The following is a 21,004-nucleotide window of genomic DNA, read 5'->3' on the forward strand; positions in this document are numbered from 1 at the left end:
TCGGCTTGTTAGAGGTCTTCACAAGCACTACTTAAACTTTTGAATGTGAAAATTCTCAGGTTCAAAGTCTTTCCATGAAAAATATTTCATTTGTTTCTTTCCAAAAATATATACATATACAATTTAATTTTATTTTTTGTTGACTTATGAAAAGCCACATTGGTAAGAACTCCGCCTGAGCTGGTAAAATGCTTTATGTATTTGCTTTTCACAACTCAAGAGGACTTTATTAACCTGTGAGTTATGATACATTGCAGTGGCTTTATAACCTTCATTTATTAGAGTGGAGATGCTTGACTTTTGTATGTTGATGTATGACGATATCAATATAACAAATGAAGAGTGATGCAATTACAGTATATTGCCGTTCTTTGTTGGTTGGCACCAGTTGGCTCCGGGTACATCTTGATTTTCATAGATTTGAATACATTTATGCAAAGGGTCATTAAGATTGTGAACAAGAGCCCTAATTAGCAGTTTAGCAAGCTATCGTCATTTATTATTCTGTAGCTGTAGCGCTTAATGACAATGACAATTCCTGTTTAATTAAAAAAAGATGACTCTGTAAACTGTGACGCACAAATAAAATACAGCTTGGGCAATGCCAATTAATTCTTATAGTTATATGATAACATTGCTTAATTAGTTAAATGAAATAATCGAACCAAACATCAACTTCCAGGTCTCCTTGTTTCAAGTTGAATTATTGACATATTAACTTTAGGTGATTACAAACAGAGAGTGAACACATCTGGCATATTGCACATCTGAATGTATATACAATATCTTGTTTTTATAGAAGATCTCAAGAAAAAAAAAAAAAGAAAAAAAGGAAAGCAAACTTGGTGCCCCAAGCTATGAAAAGGCTGCAGTTGAGATATACATTTAGCATCATGTGATGTGACTTTCAAGGCTCCCCTCAATGTGATCTATTAGCAAGATGATAATCAAATATTTGGTGTAACATAGGCCTTCATACAGAATATTCTTCTGTTTTACTTGAAACTTAAAAGCTCATCATGCTGTCAGGAAATTGGGGCTGTGCGATATTCAGAATTGAATTGAGAGTGACCCCTAAGTTCTAATTCAGTTGCTGAATTTCAATTTCAATTTGAAATGAGGTGGCAAACAGAGTCAAATTTGAATTGCAGGAAGTATAATTGAAATTCCATCATATTCAAAGAAATTCATGATGCAATAGTGCGATGAAGCTTTACATTATATTAGCCTATTTACAATTTGAATTTCATACACATATTATTGTAAGGACTTAGGATTCTTAATGATAGTAAATATTAAAGTGTAGTATGTATTGCTATTAACATTAAAAACCCACTCAGATAATACAGATCATTAAAATTGAAAAAACTTTGACATTGTTTGATATGATGGTAGAACAGCCCCCCCCCCCCCCCACCCCCCCCCCCCCCCCCCCAGAATGCCTTGTTTTATGTACGTCTTTAAAATCCTGTAGGGTGGAGTCAATTCAAATGCATCTATTGAATCGAATGATGAAATTCAGAATTTCGCACAGTCCTGCAGAAAAACAAGGATTGCTTGTTTGTCTAGACATGGGCATGTCGTGATTTTTTTATGTATATCTGAATGTAGTCTGTCATCTAATAATACAGATATACAAAACTGCACAATGCTGCTTCCACTGTAATGATGATCAAAAACTCTTCACAAGCCAAAAAGGAAAATCACATTGCGGGGGAAGAGTTTGCAGGTTGCTTCTTGATTCATTGTCAGCTTGTCCTCCAAATTTGGTTGTACTGATCGCAATATAAAAGTGATGTGCTTTACTGCTGAGATTCACGTGCAGGTCCAGTTGTTATTATGTCTTCTCTGGTTTTAACTTGTTGGTAGAGAAGAGAATGACGAGGATCAGATGAAGATTCAGACCCGTTCTTCCCGCTTTCTTGACATGTGCATTTTCTCCTTTAATTGCACAATACTTCAAGATGGAACCCACTTGCAGACAGTTTTTGGTTTTGTCTTGTGATAAGAAACCATGCACAGACGCTTTCGGCCCTCTTATGTCAAATAATTCCCGCCGGTTCTGCTCATTTCCTTTGCAAACATCCTGCACCTTCAAGTCATGTCGCAGCACCACACTGTCATGATGTGTGTGACATTGTCTCATTTTCAAGCCTTCCAACCTGTGATAGTGCTCCGTGACGGCCTTACAGATCTGTTCAAAGAGGAAATAAACCATTATTCTATGACACCGCGCATCGGTAGCGCGATCTGACTTGACTGACTTGTCAACAACCTCTCGTTGCATCTTGGTGTGTTTTATGGTTTGAACATGAAAAGGCATATAGCGCAAACAATGTTAATTCGATGACATCTGTCAGCTTGGTTCTAAAGCAAGCTTATGTAAACATGTCATAATGTTCATCTGGACTGCGATGGATTTATGCAATACAACCTGAAGGGTGCGAAACTTCAGTCAAAATGTCAGATATGTAGCCAAGAAACCAATTTCTCATTTTGAGATATATAATATTGATATGAACCCAGTATTAGCTCAAGGATATTTACATGTCTTATGCACAGTATTACACACATACTAATAATGTATTTGAATAAGCAGTTTGTCAAATGGATGTGTATATGTAGACAAAGGCGAGCAGCAAGAGATTGAGCATGATGCCGATGACCCCGAGCACTGCCAGGAATCTCTCCTCTGGTGTGCTCAGGTATGGACACGTGAGGTCCATGGAAACGTTTCTTGATAAATGCTGCTCACTCCAGAAACTGATCGTATGCAGGAAGGAGAGGCACAAAGGTCCTTCAGTCAATAGTTCTTATAGTGGCCTTTAAGCTAGTCCGTTTGGTCCTTTTGGGTGAATATTCATCTGGCAGTGAAACAAACTTATGAACAAAAACACCGACATAAGCTTCTTTTAGAGTCTCGTATGAAAAACAGCACAGTAAAATCCACCATCAGATAAAATCTCAATTTCATAGAAATGCATGTCTTAAAGATGACACGTTCAATACAGGAGAGAAGATGCCTCATGGAACTCATTCCAGTCGTGACATTTGGCACCTGTCTTCAGGACTATTCATAAAGCAGTGAATTGATACACTTGCACTTGGCCACAATTCAGCTGCACGCACTGCCAAAGATCCTTCTATATCTTAGCACATAATGATCTAACCCTCCAAGTCCATAAATACTTGAAGAGATGTATGGCGGTGGGGATGTTGGGCGGGCGGCAGTCGTTCTTGTTTAAGTCCGTCTGAAGGTCTCAAGTGACCGAGGTGTAGATGTAGACGAATATGACTACTAAAAGATTGAGAATGGTTCCGATGATGCCCAGAACGGCTAAAATTCGCTCCTCTCGATCGTTCGTGGAGTCGTCCTCTCTTGCATGAGTGCTGCAGATATAGTGGCTGCCGGGGATCATGGTTACCATCACAGAACCCCAACGCCACAGGGCACCACGCCTGGATAAAACACAGCGAATATGCGGATGAGAAATGCATTCAGAGGTTATCTCGTGTCGAAAAGATGTCAAGTCACATTCACAATCACAACCTAAGGATAATTTAGATTCTTCAAGGAACATAACGTGCATGATTTTGGAATGTGGAGGGAAGCTAGAGAAACGCTACACGGAAAGACCAAAACCCCGGATTCGAACCCGCAACCTCATGCAGAACTAAGTGTAATGGTATGTGCGAACCACTCAGCATCTTTGCCACCCTCATTATCTTCACAGTTAAATGCATTTCCCCATTCTGAGTGACTTTAAATTGCCCATAGCTGTGTGAGTGAGTGTAAATGGTTGCCTGTCTCTGTGATTGACTGGTAATCTGTCTTGGGTGTCACACGCCTCCAGCCTTCAACTGGGATAGGCTGAAGTCCCCCAATCTCCTGCACAGGATAAGCAGTCAAAATGATAACTAGATAGATGGATGGATTTGAATCAATTCAAAACATCGGAAATTTTTTTATTTTCATTGTCCATGTTTCTTTGTTGGTCTCATTTTTCCACTGTAACTAAGAAATAGAAGTGATGTGAGATAAGTTGGGCATTTTTTAAAAAAAATGAAAAAAAGTTGGATCCTGATTAGGGATTCGTGCTGTCTCCTGAGACAGTTTAGGTGGGAAAAGGAGATTAAGGATAGTGATGGCATGTGCAGTGTGTGTGTCGGCTGAGATAAGAATGACTTCTAGCCACAGAAAGGCAGACTGTATTGTGCTGTCCCATAAGATCCACTCGTAGGTTACCTCATCCAATCCAGTCAATAATTCCGCTGCCACTGTAATACAGACTTTTACAAACAAGTGTGCACAATTACAAGGCAAGTCAAGTTCTTATTGTTGTACAAGTAGGGGAGACCGGAGCTACTTGTATCACTTATTATACTTTGATATATTTCTTGGAATCAATACATCATATATAAACAAAACGTATACCAGATGAAAGACCAAAGTCTTGGGTTTATTTTTCGTATTCATGTCATTTTCGTACTTTGTGTCGGTGCAGAGTTATAAGCTATCAAATAGTGAACATGTGACATGTTGCCCCACCAATGGGTAAGTTGTCACACTATATGGGGTAAGATGTCATGTTGGATTTTGGAAGTAATAAAACAAGGAAAAAAAATTATCCTTGTTCTCCTATTTTGTTTTGCTTGTTTGTTTGCTTTTCCAGCCAGATAAATTGTTTATCATTGATCTTGACAATTTACTATAGTCATTAAGCAAACTTTAACATAAAATATTATGAAATAAATTAAAGTCCTTAGGACCCGCAGGCATGTAGGTCATAGCTCTCGGGCCTCAAATGTCTGTTTTGCTTCCCTTAAACTGGAAATTTGAGATTAAATGTAATGAAAAAAAAATTAAAGCATTTCAGTTAATGGATGGATGGTTCATTATGAAACTTAAACCAATTCCGATATGTGGGCATACTGTAGTTCCAACAACTGGAAAATCAATTTTTATCAATGAAAGAAAACCTATTAAACAAAATTCCTCATTCTTCAGACTCATCATCTGAAGAGCAATTCTGCCATGCGTAAACACAGTTGGCAGAGGTGCATTTTTCATTTGCCCATTCTTTGCATATGTGACAACAAACCCCAAAATGACTGAGACAAGTTGCCCCAAACGACCCTGTTGGCTAAAACTGGTTCTAGTTCAAAGTTAGCTTAATTTTACAGTTAGCTTAAAACAGAGCAGTGACTGAGGCATGACAAGCAACCCGAATCTCTCCTCTCTCCTCCACATGATTTTCTGCTAGAATTTGTCTATGTATGACGCCTGTTTCAAAATATATGAAGGTGAAAAAAAATTACTTTGTGTTGTGCAAAACAGATAACTATAGCCCTCATCTCAACTCACAATATGTTATTTTCTTCTCAGACAGTACACAACCCCTGACCATTTATATGAAGAAAACTAGTGTTACACTTTTTTGATTCGCCCTCTGGTGGAGAAGAAAATTGCAATGTGACAACTTACCCGTGATACAACTAGCCCCGGTCTCCCCTACTCGGCTGTCAAGATCATTCAAGGCAACAGGTTATACAAAATGATGAATCTGACAGGAAAATCACACAAAAATGATATTCAGATTAATAATTATAGCTGCCCACCTTGTTTTCCAATGAGCACAGGGAGGCTTTCATTTACTGAGTGTGTTTCTGATCTCCTTTGTCTGCTCAGACTGAAGTAAGTTGTTTACTCACATCACCCTTCCCTTCTTCAAATGGAGGCTTTTAATAGCTCGCCACTGGTGTCAGTTTCTCTTTTGGCTCAAAAGCAACACATACCATTTGCACACATCCACTTCCTTACTGGTTCGCCATTATCCTTTGTAAATACTTTTGAATCTTACAATGAAAATAATATTTGCCAATTTGTGTTATTTTGGAAAATGACATCATGCACAATTACACATGCATAGGTACATTAGGTGAGATTGTACAATGATTCAGCTTCTTAACCTTGTTGGAGGTGCTAAATCCCACCAGTTTCCTATGCACATTCACCGAACCATTCTTTATTGAAAAATAAAATATGATTTAAAAACAAAAAAAAACAAAAAACGTGGTGTAACTTGTGCTAGTTGTGCTGGACTAGAATTGCTCAACTTTGCATCGCAAATCATGCAGTTAGGACACTCACACCCATCATTCAACTCAATATTTTTACAGCTCTTTAAAACAACCACCGCTGTTTTTTGTTTTTGTTTTTTTTTAGATGAAATCCAAGGGCAACAAATGCAATGCAAACAACAGAGGCCCCAGAATTGAACCCTGTGGAACACCATATGTTAATTCCATTACACATGTGAATCGATATCGCACATATTCGTCCAAACACTTTTGTTTTCTGCTTGACATCGTATGAAGAGATTAAAATAATAAAGAAATCACTGTGCTGAATCCCTGGGACTGACTCACCAACCCCTGGGATTTGATCAAACTTAGGTAAAGAACCACTGGACTGTAGCCTGATTCATTTGGTAGTCTTGTAACTTTGATATGATTCCAGCATGTTTCTTTTGAGTGTTTTCACGCAATAACTTCAGAGAGAACCAATATGAGAATGGTTAAAATGGCCCAAAGATGTGCAAAGGAGAATGACATAGAATTGTCTTTTGATGGAGCTTAGTCATTCAGCAGTGTAATTTAATTATTTCCAACCCAATTAGAAAAATGTAGGGCACACCTTAAAAGTCATGGGCAGAATGAGTGCATTGATTAAAAAATGGCATAAACATTAAATTGTCCTTTTATAAAAGCAATTCAACATGTGTTTACATTATATACTGTAATTATTAAATATGTGTAAAAGGAGGTAAGTGAGTCAGTGCACTTGCTTCAGAATGATTAATCACACAGATGTTAAGACAGGTCCTCCAAATAAATCATCAATAAATGATTTTCCAAGAACAAGCTTTCACTGTCACTCATGTTGTACCCTCCCTCTATCCTCTCCGCCAGGTTCCCTCTTCAAGGTCATACATCGAAATGAGCAGTAGCTGCTCAAGCATAAAGTCAATTCAAATTAATATTTGAATGCAAGCCTTCCATTTCAGCTATTGTAACATCTTCTGTGTCATTAAAGCACAGCCATACACAACAGACAGAAGACAAATGTGATTGTGAAATGGTTTCGCATCAAATGGCTATTATGTGAAACACTAACTGGCATGCTTTTAATCCCAAACTGCTGTTTGAACAGAATCTGTTGATGCCTCCATATATTGTATCATATCAAATATTAAACACTTAAAAAGTAAAAGCATTCATTTGTAATATGCAACTAGTGTGCTAAGTGCAAAATAAAAAGTAGGTTTTCCCACCGAATGAGCAACGCAAGGTCTGATCAAACTTGTGCTTAATATTCATCAGTTCATCTGCAGATTGCTTCTCTGCTTAGTTCACTGTCAAATTAATTCATATAGGATGTGATATGAATTCCTTCCAGATGGTGCATCTGCAATCAAGCATGCATTTCAGTCCAAGTCAGAATCACTTTCAAGTTCATCTCACAGTAATATCAAAACAGAACCTGTGAGATGCAGATGCTGAAGATGTGAGGATGAAATAAATGTTGGTTAGGTTACTGTCTGACAAGCTCAAATAGACACAAAAATAAGCTAAAAATTGCTTCAGGCCAACAAACAATGGTAATAGTAAATCAAAGAATGAGTTACATTACTACAAGCAGGGGTGTCAAACATACAGCAAAGGGGTTTAATCCGGCCCGAGATGAACTGAAAAATGAGTAATGTCGGACCAATTAATCAGATGGCCAAAATCAAAACATAATTCATTATTTCACAAGCAATTCTCAGATGAGCAAGGTAACTTAGACACAAAATTGACTTGGATGTCAGTATTTTACACACAACTTAAAGTTACAGTTGAAAAAAATATAGACCAAAATAAATCAAACATAAACATCCTGAATACGACACAAATTCAGCTAATAGTAACACAAACACATATGACATGAATTAACGTCCTATAACTATTAACTGCGACACACAATGCATTCTGGCATTCCATTCATGCTTTTTATTTATTTATTTTTTTGGAACAGCATATTTACAGTTGAGCCCACTATTTTGGGCTGCCCTGCAAATAGCGAAAATCTGTGTATAACTGACACCAATTGTTTTGACGTTATACACCATGATTTTACCGGTCCGGCCCACTTGGTAGTTGTACTATAATTTCCTCCAGGTGGCCCCTAATATGAGTTTGAGACCCGTGACTTAAAGGAATGTGTGTTCTTGCATGAAGAATTGCGTCTGCAGATTCATACGCATCTCCACTTGCTTAGTGAAAGATAGCAGACATCGCTCGTGATTGGCGCTAACCCACTTCCTATCCGGGAGAACCGTCCGCCCTCAGAGAATGGTGACCTATTTTTTGGAGTTGCTGACTCCAATCATATTTCAATGTGATGAGAAGACCACACACGCGCCTCCTCATCTCCAATTAAGAGAATGCGTTGCTGAACTCCCCAATGTAGTGACCTTGTGACAATTGCTAGTCCTAACACCCACTGGGAACATGCTGGAAGTGATGCTGAGCATACCGACACGGCTCTCTTCTTGATTAAAGAGGTTGACAATAGCTTCTTCTAGCACCCCCATAACTCATGCATCCTTATCAGCATATGACATTGAGACACTGAACAATTCCAGCAAATGCATATAGAAAAGTACAGGCAGAGTAATAAACATATACTGTTTGTTACTCAAATAACATTTCTGTTGAATATAGAGAAGAGTGTGAATCATCTGTGTCGGGGTGTGTGTTCTTGTACATAATACATATTGAGGACCAAAATACGTCTTTATCCAATAGAATGAGGACATTTTTGTGGTGAGGACATTTTGGCCGGTCCTCACTTTGCAAGACCTCTTTTTTGAAGGTCAAGACTTGGTTTTAGAGTTTAGGTTTGAATTGGGTTATGGTTGGGGTTAGGGTAAGGGTTAGGTTTAGGCCAGGGGTGTCAAACTCACGCTAGCTTAGGGGCCGCATGGAGGAAAATATATTATCAAGTGGGCCGCATCGGAAAAATAACGGTATATAACTTAAAAACAATTGCTGTCATTTATACGCAGATTTTCGTAGACCAGACCTAAATTACGGAGCTCAATTGTAATCATATTTTTCCGAAAAATAACACAAATGCAAATAGAACACAGCAACACTTTGCCGGTATACATTCTGGACGTGTGAAATCGACCTGTTTTGCATATATATTGTTCCCAGAATGCACTGCATGGCGCAGTTAATGATGTTATAAGGACGTTTATCCTTGTCATATCTATTTGTGTTACCAGTAATTGAATTTGTGTCGTATTTAACACATTTATGTTGGTGTATGATTACAAAAAAATAATAATAATAATTAAACAAACTGTAGTTAAAGTTGTGTGTAAAATAATGACATCCCGGACGACGATTCCCTGGACAAGTTGCATTGGTCATCTGAGGACTGCTTGTGAAATTACAAAGTTATATGTTTTGATTGTGGCTGGCTGATTAATTAGTCGGACATTACAAATTTATATATATATATATATATATATATATATATATATATATATATATATATATATTTTTTTTTTTAACAAAATTATCTCGCGGGCCGGATTAAACCCATTTGCGGGCCTGATCCGGCCCGCGGGCCGTATGTTTGACACCCCTGGTTTAGGCAATTTGAATGTAAATTTCAGTCAAAGGAGAATAAAGAAAACAAAACGAGCTTCCAGAGCTTTCCTAAAGAAAATTAATAAAACAGTGCAAGGATGCGATTGGAAGAGTCCACCTGCTCAAAGACCCGTGGCTGTGATCTTGTCATTTTAGGTCAGCTCACTGGTGTATATGGTTATAAACGATGGTTAAACTCAATGCAGAGCCATCATTACCTAAATGGCCACTAGTGAAAACTGTGCTAAAAGACACGAAAGACAGGAGGCCCTGGACACTTGCCTGGACCATGCATCTTGTCCAGTAGCTGCAGATACGGACGAAACCTGGCCACTGGACGCCAAATTCGCACCAGAGAACTCAACTCAATATTTATTTATAAAGCACTTTAAAACAAGCATTACTGTATACAATGTGCTGTACATGGAACAGAAATAGGTCATGCCGTAAAGAATAAAATAAGTAAAACAAGAACAAAAACAATTGTATGTGCACAAGTGAATAAAATATACATCAATAAATTAATAAAAAGAAGTAGGTAAGTGAATAAATAAATAAATAAATAAATAAATAAATAAATAAATAAATAAATAAATAAATAAAATAATTAAATAAAAAATTCACAACATAAACGCAAATAACAAAATACAGCAGACACCATAAAGCACAAAAACAATGCTAAATACGCCAAAAGCCAAAGAATACGGGTTTTAAAAATAGATATAACAACGCTTAATGCTGGTCAGTCTGCTTGGGTAAATGTGACATCTACTTGGAAGGAGATAGTGATTGGTAAACAACCATGCTACGTCACTACCTGGAATGCAAACAACATTGTTAACGTGTATATCTTGTCTTGTGAAAAACACTTATTTCCTTTTTATTTTTATTATTATTTTATTTATTATTATGATTATTATGATTATTATGATTATTATGATTATTATTATTATTATTTTACATGTTTACGTTTATGGGGTGAAACTGAATGCAGACCCCACATACCCCCCCACCCCCCCAAAAAACCATAATGAATAAATTAATTAATTAATTAAATTAAAAAAATTGACAAAATGGAAAAAATTAAGTGGTTTTTTACAGGGCAGTGACGTTTTACAAATAAAGCTCCTACAAAATGTATTAAACTGGAAATTCTTGATGAAAAATGTATTTTATCATTATGGTACTAACAACCAAGTAGAGCCGGTTGTAGATGTTTCCGTGCTCCAACACACATAACCCTATAATCAGCTCATCAGGAAGCTCTGCAGAAGCCTGATAACGATCTTGATCTTTATAATCAGTTGCGTTGGAAACGTCTAAAACCCGCAGGACTCCGGCCCTCAAGGACCAGGATTTAGGAAGCCTGAAGTAGAGCAAAAATGACATTGCAGTCGGGGTTCCATTCAAGATGACGGACTAATTTAATTCCGGGCGCTCATCAGTTGCTGGAGACTCTGCTTCTTCCTCAAGCAAAAAATATGTTAACATCTAGTCGACATCATGCTCTAAACAGCATTTTGGAGTAGTATAGTCGATTAGTCAGTAGAATCCCAAGTCTGTGTGAAGTCCCATCCTTTCCCATCTTGATGACCTTGTGACTTTGTCTAGGTCTTTGTTTTTACACAGATCACATGTACTCTAATTTCCAAATCAAATATGAGAGCGTTCCTCTACAATAAAATGAAACAGTAGCCCTCACCCCTAATAGTCCTTTGCAAGGATCTTGATATTGTCCGCCACTGAAAATGTTCTGCTTTGTGAGGAATAGCTTGTATTTCCCAACCTTGCAAGTCAATGTCTTCAGCTCCCCTCCGCTGTTTACAACATGAACAAGAGCTTTACTGGGGCGCATTGAGCTGTGTCTGGCAGCCGCACGTTCCGTAGCAATCATGGGGGGAAAGGCGCTTCAGGCACTGTTTGAAGAAATTGATTGACAATGGTATTGTCTACAGAAAGGGATCAAAGCAATGCTTTTACAGTGTTTGTATTTGCTGTATTACATATTGCTCCAATGATGTACAGAAAAACACATAAAGATTGCTTTTGATTGTTTTAGCTTAAAGGAATAATATTCTGCAGAAGAGGCATACATATCACAAAATGAGGCATATATATATACACACCGTAATATAAAAAAGAGCAACATTATATTTCCAGTTATTTATTTTCTCATTGAGTAGCTACACTGACACACAGACTAATGGTGTGGGGACCATATCCGTATGACACTTGGAACGTTCCACAACCTCATTATGAGCACGACAAGCCAACGCTGAGAGTACGAAGCCGGCGGCCATGAAGGGACTGTCACTTCTCCTCAGCCACAGCTCAGCTTCCCCCATGTTTGTGTTGTTACAGTGTAAGTATGCAGGAGTACATGAGAGGATGAACGAGAATGGCAGAGTGAGTGTGCATATACGCATTATATTTATGTGTTTTAGGAAAGGAGACAGGTTTATCTATACGAGGGCTGATGTGTTTGTTAGTTAGTTAGTTAGTTAGTTAGTTAGTTAGTTAGTTAGTTAGTTAGTTAGTTAGTTAGTTAGTTAGTTAGTTAGTTAGTTAGTTAGTTTGTTTGTTTGTTTGTTTGTTTGTTTGTTTCCAATTTTTCTAGCTAAAGAGCGAGAATCTTCAATCTTCAACATGTTTGAAATTGATGAGACAAAATCCACCAAATGTATACGGAGACCTGAATTCTTGCACCATTTTTTTGGTTTTAAACTGCGTAGTGGCCCAAAAGGTGTCTTAACGCAAACAAGGGGAGACCAAACTATGGGCCGGGGGCCATTTGTGGCCTGACATCCATTTTTCAGCGGCCCACAGCATATACTAAAAATGTAATTTGACAAAGGCCCACTAGGCAAAGTTTTTTTTTTTTTTAAGGGTCGAAGTGGCAGAGTGAGAATGGAGGATGTCACAAAATAGGTCTCACTACTCATAATAAATTGGTTTATGTACAGTAGAGCTTTTCTAGATATGCAAAGATGAAAAAACTGTTCACGACTTCAAAAGACTGGTGAACAAACATAATTAAATTTTAGAAGCAAATTTGCTCTTCCATTTTCTGCTCTGTGTCAGGGTCTGATTAATTGATTAATTAAACATGAATGATCCTCAAGTAACTGTTTTAAACATGGTCAGCATACTACAGTTGGCTCTTGTTTTGGTTCTGAATGTGGAGATTTGGTTGCTAGTAGTTTTTACTAGTGCAGGGGTGGTTCTCGTTTAGTAGGATACAGGACCAATTAAGACCACCCTGAAATTTTGAAAATCCTAAACTATTTGCATTTTCACCTTTAACAGTAAGCTATTTGGTAGCAATTTTTCAAAATAACTACAAAATTTGAACATATTGCCTATAACAATATGGCCGGTTTCAGGAATTGCATGTGTCCGTGTAACTAACATCAGTTACCTTTGCCACAGCATATCACAATGACAACAATTAGCTACACCTCCATTGATACTGTTACCATTGTAGCGCTAACCATGTAAGATGATTTGACATCACATTGGGTAGCAAATTGATTATTGTGGTTGTTTGCAGTGATCTAGAACTCCAGTATTCCGTAGTTAGAAGTGTTTTTAACATTTTGTCAGCTTTATATGGATAATAATAACAGACAAAATATAAGAAACGTTTGACCAATTGTGAATAAATGAAACATGTCTGGCAGCATTCATACTTTGTGTGTAGTTGACCTGTATCACGTCGTGAACATTATTAAGCACTGGGTCTTTCACCTTTGGCTTGGACTAACATCCAGAGGAAATGTGTCATTCATGTGACACACACACCCCAACACACAAATGTGTACTCACCACTCATTGCACCCAAGGCAGTCTCTTTTCTTTCTTCTGTTTATCCGAGCATGATGTTAGTTTTGTCCCATCCTTCTGCCTGTTGGTTTCTTTCTCCTTCCTATTCTCCTCCTCCCAGTGCCCCCGCTCACCACCGCTGTTCAGGTCCAGCTCTGTTGCTGGTGGGCAGAATCCAGGCAACACATGCAGCTCCGTGTGTCATTTGCGGGGGGGAAATGTTCAGATGCAGCTGGCTTCAAAAGCTTGGCTGGCACACACAGGTCGACAACATCACTCAAGCGTGTATAGCAGAGCTCCTCGATAGTACCTTGGACAAACGTTCATCAACATCAAGCTGGTCTTCAGGATGATCGAGAGACTGTTTGCTATCCTGTTTACTTGTTGTGGGGTTTTGAGGAATTGGATATTCAGGTCAGAGTTCGGGGCTGTCTAGCTTAATGCCTTGATGATATTAAGACCCATTACAATGGGAAGAGAGAGAGAGAGAAAAAAAACATTCTGGATCCTTCAAAAACAGTGTTGTGCTTCCTCAACCTTTAGAAACAGTCCAACTTGGACCAATTTTGAAGACAGGGACATTTTTGGAGCAAGCCACTTCAAGTTGAAATAAAAAATGATGTACTGACAGTAATTAGTATCTCCAAGTCGATTTCAAAACAGTTTATACAAAATGCAATCGTCTGTATAAGTCAACAATAGATTTATCTCACACAGAATAGATATGGCTGCAGTTCCCATGTAATTTTAATGGTCTCGCAAATGTTTATTTCCTCCCTGTTGACAGTCACAGCTTCAGTTCTTCTGCCAGTCGTCATTCCTTTCTCCTCACGCCTGGACGAGTACCTCCAGTAGGCCACGTCGTGATCCTCTCTCAATTTGCTGCAAAATATCAGCATAACCTGACACACTTGCCCGCTTGTCTTGTGTCAAAATCCCACATGATGAAAGCGGTTTTCTTTTCCCTGTTTTCCCTCTGTCGAGGAGGAAGCAAGTTGTTTCCAGAGTGGCCTGTCAGCATGAATATTTAACCGGAATCTCTTGCTGTGTCGTCGTCGCAGTTAAAGTTTCCATGCTGTCCCCGGCGTAGTGCACAGACTGACATGTTTTCTCATCTGTCGTGTTTCTATTTTAGTCTTTTTTAAAACTTCTGCTTCCAGCTTGGATTTTGCTCTGTGGCCTGATTCCAGTCTCTTCCTAGAGCAAAACAGTCTTAAGTACCTTTTAGCCCGCCCTGTCCTTTGCAGTCCCGTTTCCAGTGTCATTCAAGCAGCAAATCTTCAGTGACCCTTCAGCTATGCTAATTCCCGCCGCTTCCTCAACTCTGGTCCACCTTTCACCTTCCTCACCCTGCCTTCACCAGGCTGATTCACTCGGCCCACTGCCTCCAAGTCTCCTGCTCTTCTTTCTCCATCCCTGTCTGACGTGTGTTCACGTCTGTTAAAGTCTGCTCTATTTCGTTGCACGTCTCTCTCTCATTTCTCCTCTATCTCACTCGAGCCCCCCTCCTGCATACAAAACACACAGTATCCGAGCTGCTGTGAGTCATACTGCTCTCTCCTCCCTTTTTCTTCCAGGAGCTAATAACTGCCCAATTTTTTAAGTCTCCTCCTAAGAACTTGCCCGCATTGCTCATGAGCCACAATGATGCCTTTGCATCCAAACGAGAGATAAAATGGTATGTTTCTCTCTGTCTTCTTGATTTGAGGTCTGTTAGGTACATTACAAGTGGTCTCCTCCTCTCTGGTCCACACTCCGAGCATGTGTGTTCAGTAATACAAGTGTTCCTTCAGTGCCACTTCAATCTTAGGGAAAACAGAGAAAAAGAGAGAGCAGTGATCAGTGCTCTATGAACAGTACAGTAGAGAGGCTCAAAATATATTAGAGTTGAAGGATGTGGAGATGAATAAAAGAAAAGAGAGCTATGCCCTCGGGATCTGTGGAAGTGACTCGTGAGGAGATATGCAGGGGAGGGAGACTTCAAGGGTGGAGGAAGCATGCTCGTGTGGGTGGACTGTTGAGGAGATTGTACAATGGATATGAAGAGAAGAGAAGAGAGAGGAAGAGCTTTAGATAAGGTTAGATGGGAGTGGGAGAGATGAAGATATATGCAAAGATCTGTGGATGAATGGCTGAAAGGCTTGACAGGTTGACTGCTTTTATGACATCCAAGCAAATCCAGAAACCCCCTTCAGGTCTTTAGTCGTTACAAGTATTCATATTGGATCAATTTATTGAATATTTTACCTGAACGGGAGTCCTGTTCTGCTCTCTTTCGTCATTGCTCCTCTCCATTCTTCTGTCTGCTCTTACAGCCCCAGTCTGTGCTATCTGTGAAATGCAGCATCCCTCTCCCTGCCTCGGCTGCCCAGCCTCCTCTCCACATCTCCCTCCCTCACTTTCAACCCCACACATCCCATATTTGCCCTGCTCTGCTTTTATTTTCTCTCCCCTCCATCCATCCGTCCTCCATCACATTTTTTGTCTTTCCTTACACCCTCTTTCATCATAGCACAGCCTCAACCGGTGTACATACACTTTTGGCTTGATTATTCCACCCGTCCCTTCCAGCGAGCGAGGAAGCTTCTAGAACAGCAGGCTCCAAAAGTGAAAAGCTTTCCAAACATGTGAACACCATTCACAATCCTGCCACATGAATTAAACACTCCCAATACATTCACATTGTAGTTTATGCATGACCGTGCAGAGTAAACACAAGCTGGCAGTCGCTTGCTCCATCTGGCGGTCAAAAACAAAAACATTGCAGAAAAATGGGAATGAAGCAAGTGAAGTGTTTGTAATGGGCAGCATGTATACATGAGCAACATGTATCCCTCCAACACTGTGGCGGCATCTGTAATGGAAGAGGTTTTCCCGCAGCGTGAGACCACATCTGTAAATCATTGAAATAGTAAACCGAGACATGAGACACCATTGCCCCATTTGGGCTATCAGACCAGAGTGTGTCGGTGCGTGTGTGCGTGTATGTAGGTGTATGCATGTGCATGAATGCTTTTGTGTATGTGTTTGTGTTGTGTATTTCCATGTTGAGTAGAGTGGTACCACTAGCCTCAAGCATCACCCAAAACTACCATCTGTGCAGCCAGCCACCCAGTGTGTGTGTGTGTGTGAGAGAGAGAGAGAGAGAGAGAGAGAGAGAGAGAGAGAGAGAGAGAGAGAGAGAGAGAGAGAGAGAGAGACAGACAGACAGAGACAGTTTTTTTCTAGCTCAGTTGTTTTGCCAGAAATGTATGTGGATAAATATGACATTTCCATTTGTCACTTATACTGTATATCCAGCTCAGAGTGATGCTAACAGAACACTGCTACTGCATCTCGCTGATCTGTGAAAACTGCACTGGGGCCTGAGTCATAGACAGGTGACCATGCACTCAGAGTAAAAACTGTACATCTTAATCTTCACCTTCTAATTAGTCCATCCATTTTCTTGACCGCTTATTCCTCACAAGGGTCGCGGGGGGTGCTGGCAACTATCTCAGCTGGCGGGGGACACCCTGGACTGGTTGCCAGCCAATCGCAGGGCACACAGAGACGAACAACTATCCACACGCACAAGCACACCTAGGGACAATTCGGAGCGCCCAATTAACCTGCCATGCATGTCTTTGGAATGTGGGAGGAGACCGGAGTACCCAGAGAAGACCCACACAACATGGGGAGAACATGCAAACTACACCCAGGAAGGCCGGAGCCTGGACTCGAACCAGATTCCTCAGAATGGGGAGGCAGACGTGCTAACCACTAGGTCCACCGTGCCAAATTTTCAAATCAACTTGATAATGACACATTTCAAACCAATACAGATGAAAAATATAAAATTCAATGTACTACTACTACTACTACTACTACTACTAATAATAATAATAATAATAATAATAATAATAATAATAATAATAATATTAATAATAATAATAATAATAATAATAATAATAATAATAATAATAATAATAATAATAATAATGCAAAAATAATTCTGGTCACATCTTACCCAAACATACCTCAAAGTGAATAAAAACACAAATAACATTTGATTCTGTTTATGTCTGAACCATGACTTTATAATACAAATGAGGGAAGCCGCTATGATTGGGTGAGTGTGAGATGATGTTATGTTTCATGTTGCTGGGTTTGTTGGAATTCAAGTGTGACAGGATGTCTCCTTTTAATACATTTAATGTGGTTTCATTCGGGCGACTGAGGTAATAGTGGAAAGTGTCGTGGAAAATCGACCACCACTGAGGCGAATAGACCAAGTGCTGTGGAAAAGGAGCTTTAACATCTGCCTAATCCAATGCTAAACACCAATATCATGAAGATCCGTGGTGAGCCGCAGGGTTCTGGCCGTTATTTCAGAAGTGTAGGGGTGGTGAGGGGGGTGGAGTAAGACAACTTATATGAGCAAATGATCACCCTCTTACAGTCAGCTGCTTCTCTCCATAATGGCCAAATAACTACAGGGGATATTAACTTCGACTCTTGTTGTGTTCAGAATTAACCAAACACATCATTCATTCATTCATTCATTCATTCATTCATTCATTCATTCATTCATTCATTTTGTTCTCTAGAAGAAGCCTGAAAGTTTTATGACAGTGCAGACTGCTATTTGGAATGGTTCATAATTTCCTCCACATTAAGGTTCTCCAGTTGCAGCAGAGGGGGGGGAAGCCCCAAAGCAAGATGGATGCTGTCACTACCATGCTTCATTATAGGTACCAAGTCTTCTGGTGATGAGCACCGATGTGTTTGGACCTAACTTACATTTTGGAATTATGGCCCAGAAAGTTCGTCCTTGGTTTCTTCAGGCCAGAACAAAATCTCCCAAATACATGGGAAAATGTGCTTGAGTGTGATTGGTTAATCTGAAGAGTTACGTCCCCAGTTACAAGACGAAATGCTCACTTGTGCAACATATTATCTCAGTTGTTTATTTTTACTTCTAGTTTTTTTGGTCTCATTTCCTTTATATCGCAAAAACCTGAAATTTGAACAGGGTGTGTAGACTTTTTATACCAGCTATAAATAACCAAATTGTCAAACTTGGTTTGACGTGAAAGACAAGCAGTCTCTTTGTGTTTTAAAAAGAAAACAACTTTCATGGACATTCACTTGGATTTAGGATATTTATTTAGAGTCATTTATGAAACTTAAATAGCTCCAGGTCCCAATCTCGTGCGCCAAAACCTCAACAAATGAGACGATAATAATTTCCAAATATATAATTTTCATAAGATTAAGTGTATGTGAACATTAGGATACAAAAATGCAAATTAATAATCCATTTAAAATTCACTTGCTCTAAACATGTAAACGTGCTTTTATCCATCAATATAATTAGAAAACCTGAAGCAGCTTCTGACTATTGTGGAGTATGAATTGAATACATTAAAACATGTATTTGACATGAACAAATTAACATTAAATTTAAATAAAACCAAGTTCATAGTTTTTGGTACTAGACAAATCACTCATCAAGTTAAAATTATGGTGAATTCAATTGAAATAGAAAGGGTGTACGAAAACAAATTTCTTGGAGTAGTTATTGATGATAAATTATGTTGGAAGCCACACATAGAAAATGTTAAAAGGAAAATGTAGAAAATCATGGGGATACTCTCTAAAATTAAGGATGTCATGAACATGAAATCATTATATACATTATACAGTTCATTATTATTACCATATCTGACCTATTGTGTGGAAATCTGGGGAAATGCATAAAAACAAAAAAACAAAAAAAACAAATACCAACCCTTGTTGCACAGTGATACGAACGAGCAGAAAAATAGTGCCCGGCAGTAATGGAGTCTGACTTTTTTTCCGAAGGGAGTTTTGTATGCAAATGTATCACTATTTTGAACACAAATTGTTTTTAGAAGAAAAACGCTTTATTTCAGACCCCAGCCAACTTGCTGGACTATTTTCCTCTTGTCCAACACTGGACCAGAATTCATGTCACAGAACGCTGTCAGGGGTAAGTCAGTGATGATCTCACACACTGGAGGTGAGGATGAAATAGAGATTCATGTCCAAAAATCCGAACTATCACTTTAAGCAAAGGTGTGTTTCTAGGTGTTAATTTGTGGAATAATTTGGGAATTGACCTGGAAAGATGTGACTCACTTGTTGAATTTAGAAAATTGTTTAAAAGCAAAGTTAAAAAAAATAAATAAAAATTCTTATGTCAGACAAGATCATGAAAATTGTATATGTGAGTATGAGAATATGATTTTTAAATGTATTATGGTATATGTAAGAATTTTATGTACATATGTTGCTGGCAAAAGTAGGCATGTCTAAGTACACTTGTATACATGACCAGGTTTATACATTTTCTTTTTGAAAAACATTAACCTAGTATTGTATCAATCATGAAACAAGTCTAAATATACAATGTATAGGGGTAGGACTAGATAAGTTTTTAACTTCTTCCGGCTCCCTTTTGAACATGTAAACTGAGACTAATTGTTTTGATTTAAAAAAAAAAAAAGATTATTAAAAAAAATAATTTAATGTAAATTAATTTACAGAAGATTTAATTAATTTAATTAGACCATTTTGTACCATACTTACTACACATATTAAAAATAAAAAAGAATTTAAAATAATGCAAACAAATACAGCTTCATGATTCCTAAGAAATACATGCAAAGCACCAGTGCTCATTATTTATCATATATATATATATACATATATATATATATATATATATATATATATATATATATATATATATATATATATATATATATATATATATATATATATATATATATATATAAATAACTAGCAAGCAAACTAACAAACTGTAGCAATGTTTTAGTTTAAGCGTCAGGGCTCTGATTTACACTGTAGTTTTCCCAAAAGTGAGAGAAAAATAGCGAGTCATACAAAGCAGTTTCACAGATGGCACGTTTTATTTCATGACACGTATAGTTTATTATAATGCTCATAATTTCTGATCAGAAATAGCTGTTGGTAATAATCATGGCAATAATTACTCATTCTTACACTTCCTTTGCCATCCTCTCCCTCGTCTAGTAGCTATTAAAAGTATTAAATTATACTACAATAATTCAGTGCAACATGTCAATGTAAATTGTATTAAAAGGACAACAAAGACTGGAAAATTATTAGAACAGATGCATCTGTATGAATATCCATTCACAGAACAAATCTCTAAGTAGGAATCTGGGGCAAAACCACTCATGCAGTAATAAATGACTGAACAGTGTTTTGGCTCTCCCATGCGTTGCTGTCTGGGACTGCAGGATGTTTTTTTTTTCCATATGGTTCATGGAGAGTATATGTTTCATGTAATCAACATAATTAGTGAGTCCAAGTGGAATATGTTACAACATCTGCTATACTGTGGAAACTGCACAGTATGTGTTTATATAGACCATTTGACTCAGCAGAAGTTTATACGCAGCTCTTCTATTGAGTCATCTCATTATAT

General features: G+C 38.2%; 1 long non-coding RNA gene across 1 annotated transcript; it reads right to left on the reverse strand.

Moving 5' to 3' along the window:
• Positions 1-1,428: 1,428 nt before the first annotated feature.
• Positions 1,429-13,800, reverse strand: LOC144033822 (uncharacterized). Its single transcript, XR_013288090.1, has 2 exons — positions 13,528-13,800; positions 1,429-3,459 (listed from the first exon to the last, which is right to left on the reverse strand). It is a non-coding gene; the product is annotated as an uncharacterized LOC144033822 (long non-coding RNA).
• Between the last annotated feature and the right edge of the window lie 7,204 nt (positions 13,801-21,004).

The sequence above is a fragment of the Festucalex cinctus genome, chromosome 13 (assembly GCF_051991245.1).
Source record: "Festucalex cinctus isolate MCC-2025b chromosome 13, RoL_Fcin_1.0, whole genome shotgun sequence".
In the NCBI taxonomy this organism is placed as follows: Eukaryota; Metazoa; Chordata; class Actinopteri; order Syngnathiformes; family Syngnathidae; genus Festucalex; species Festucalex cinctus.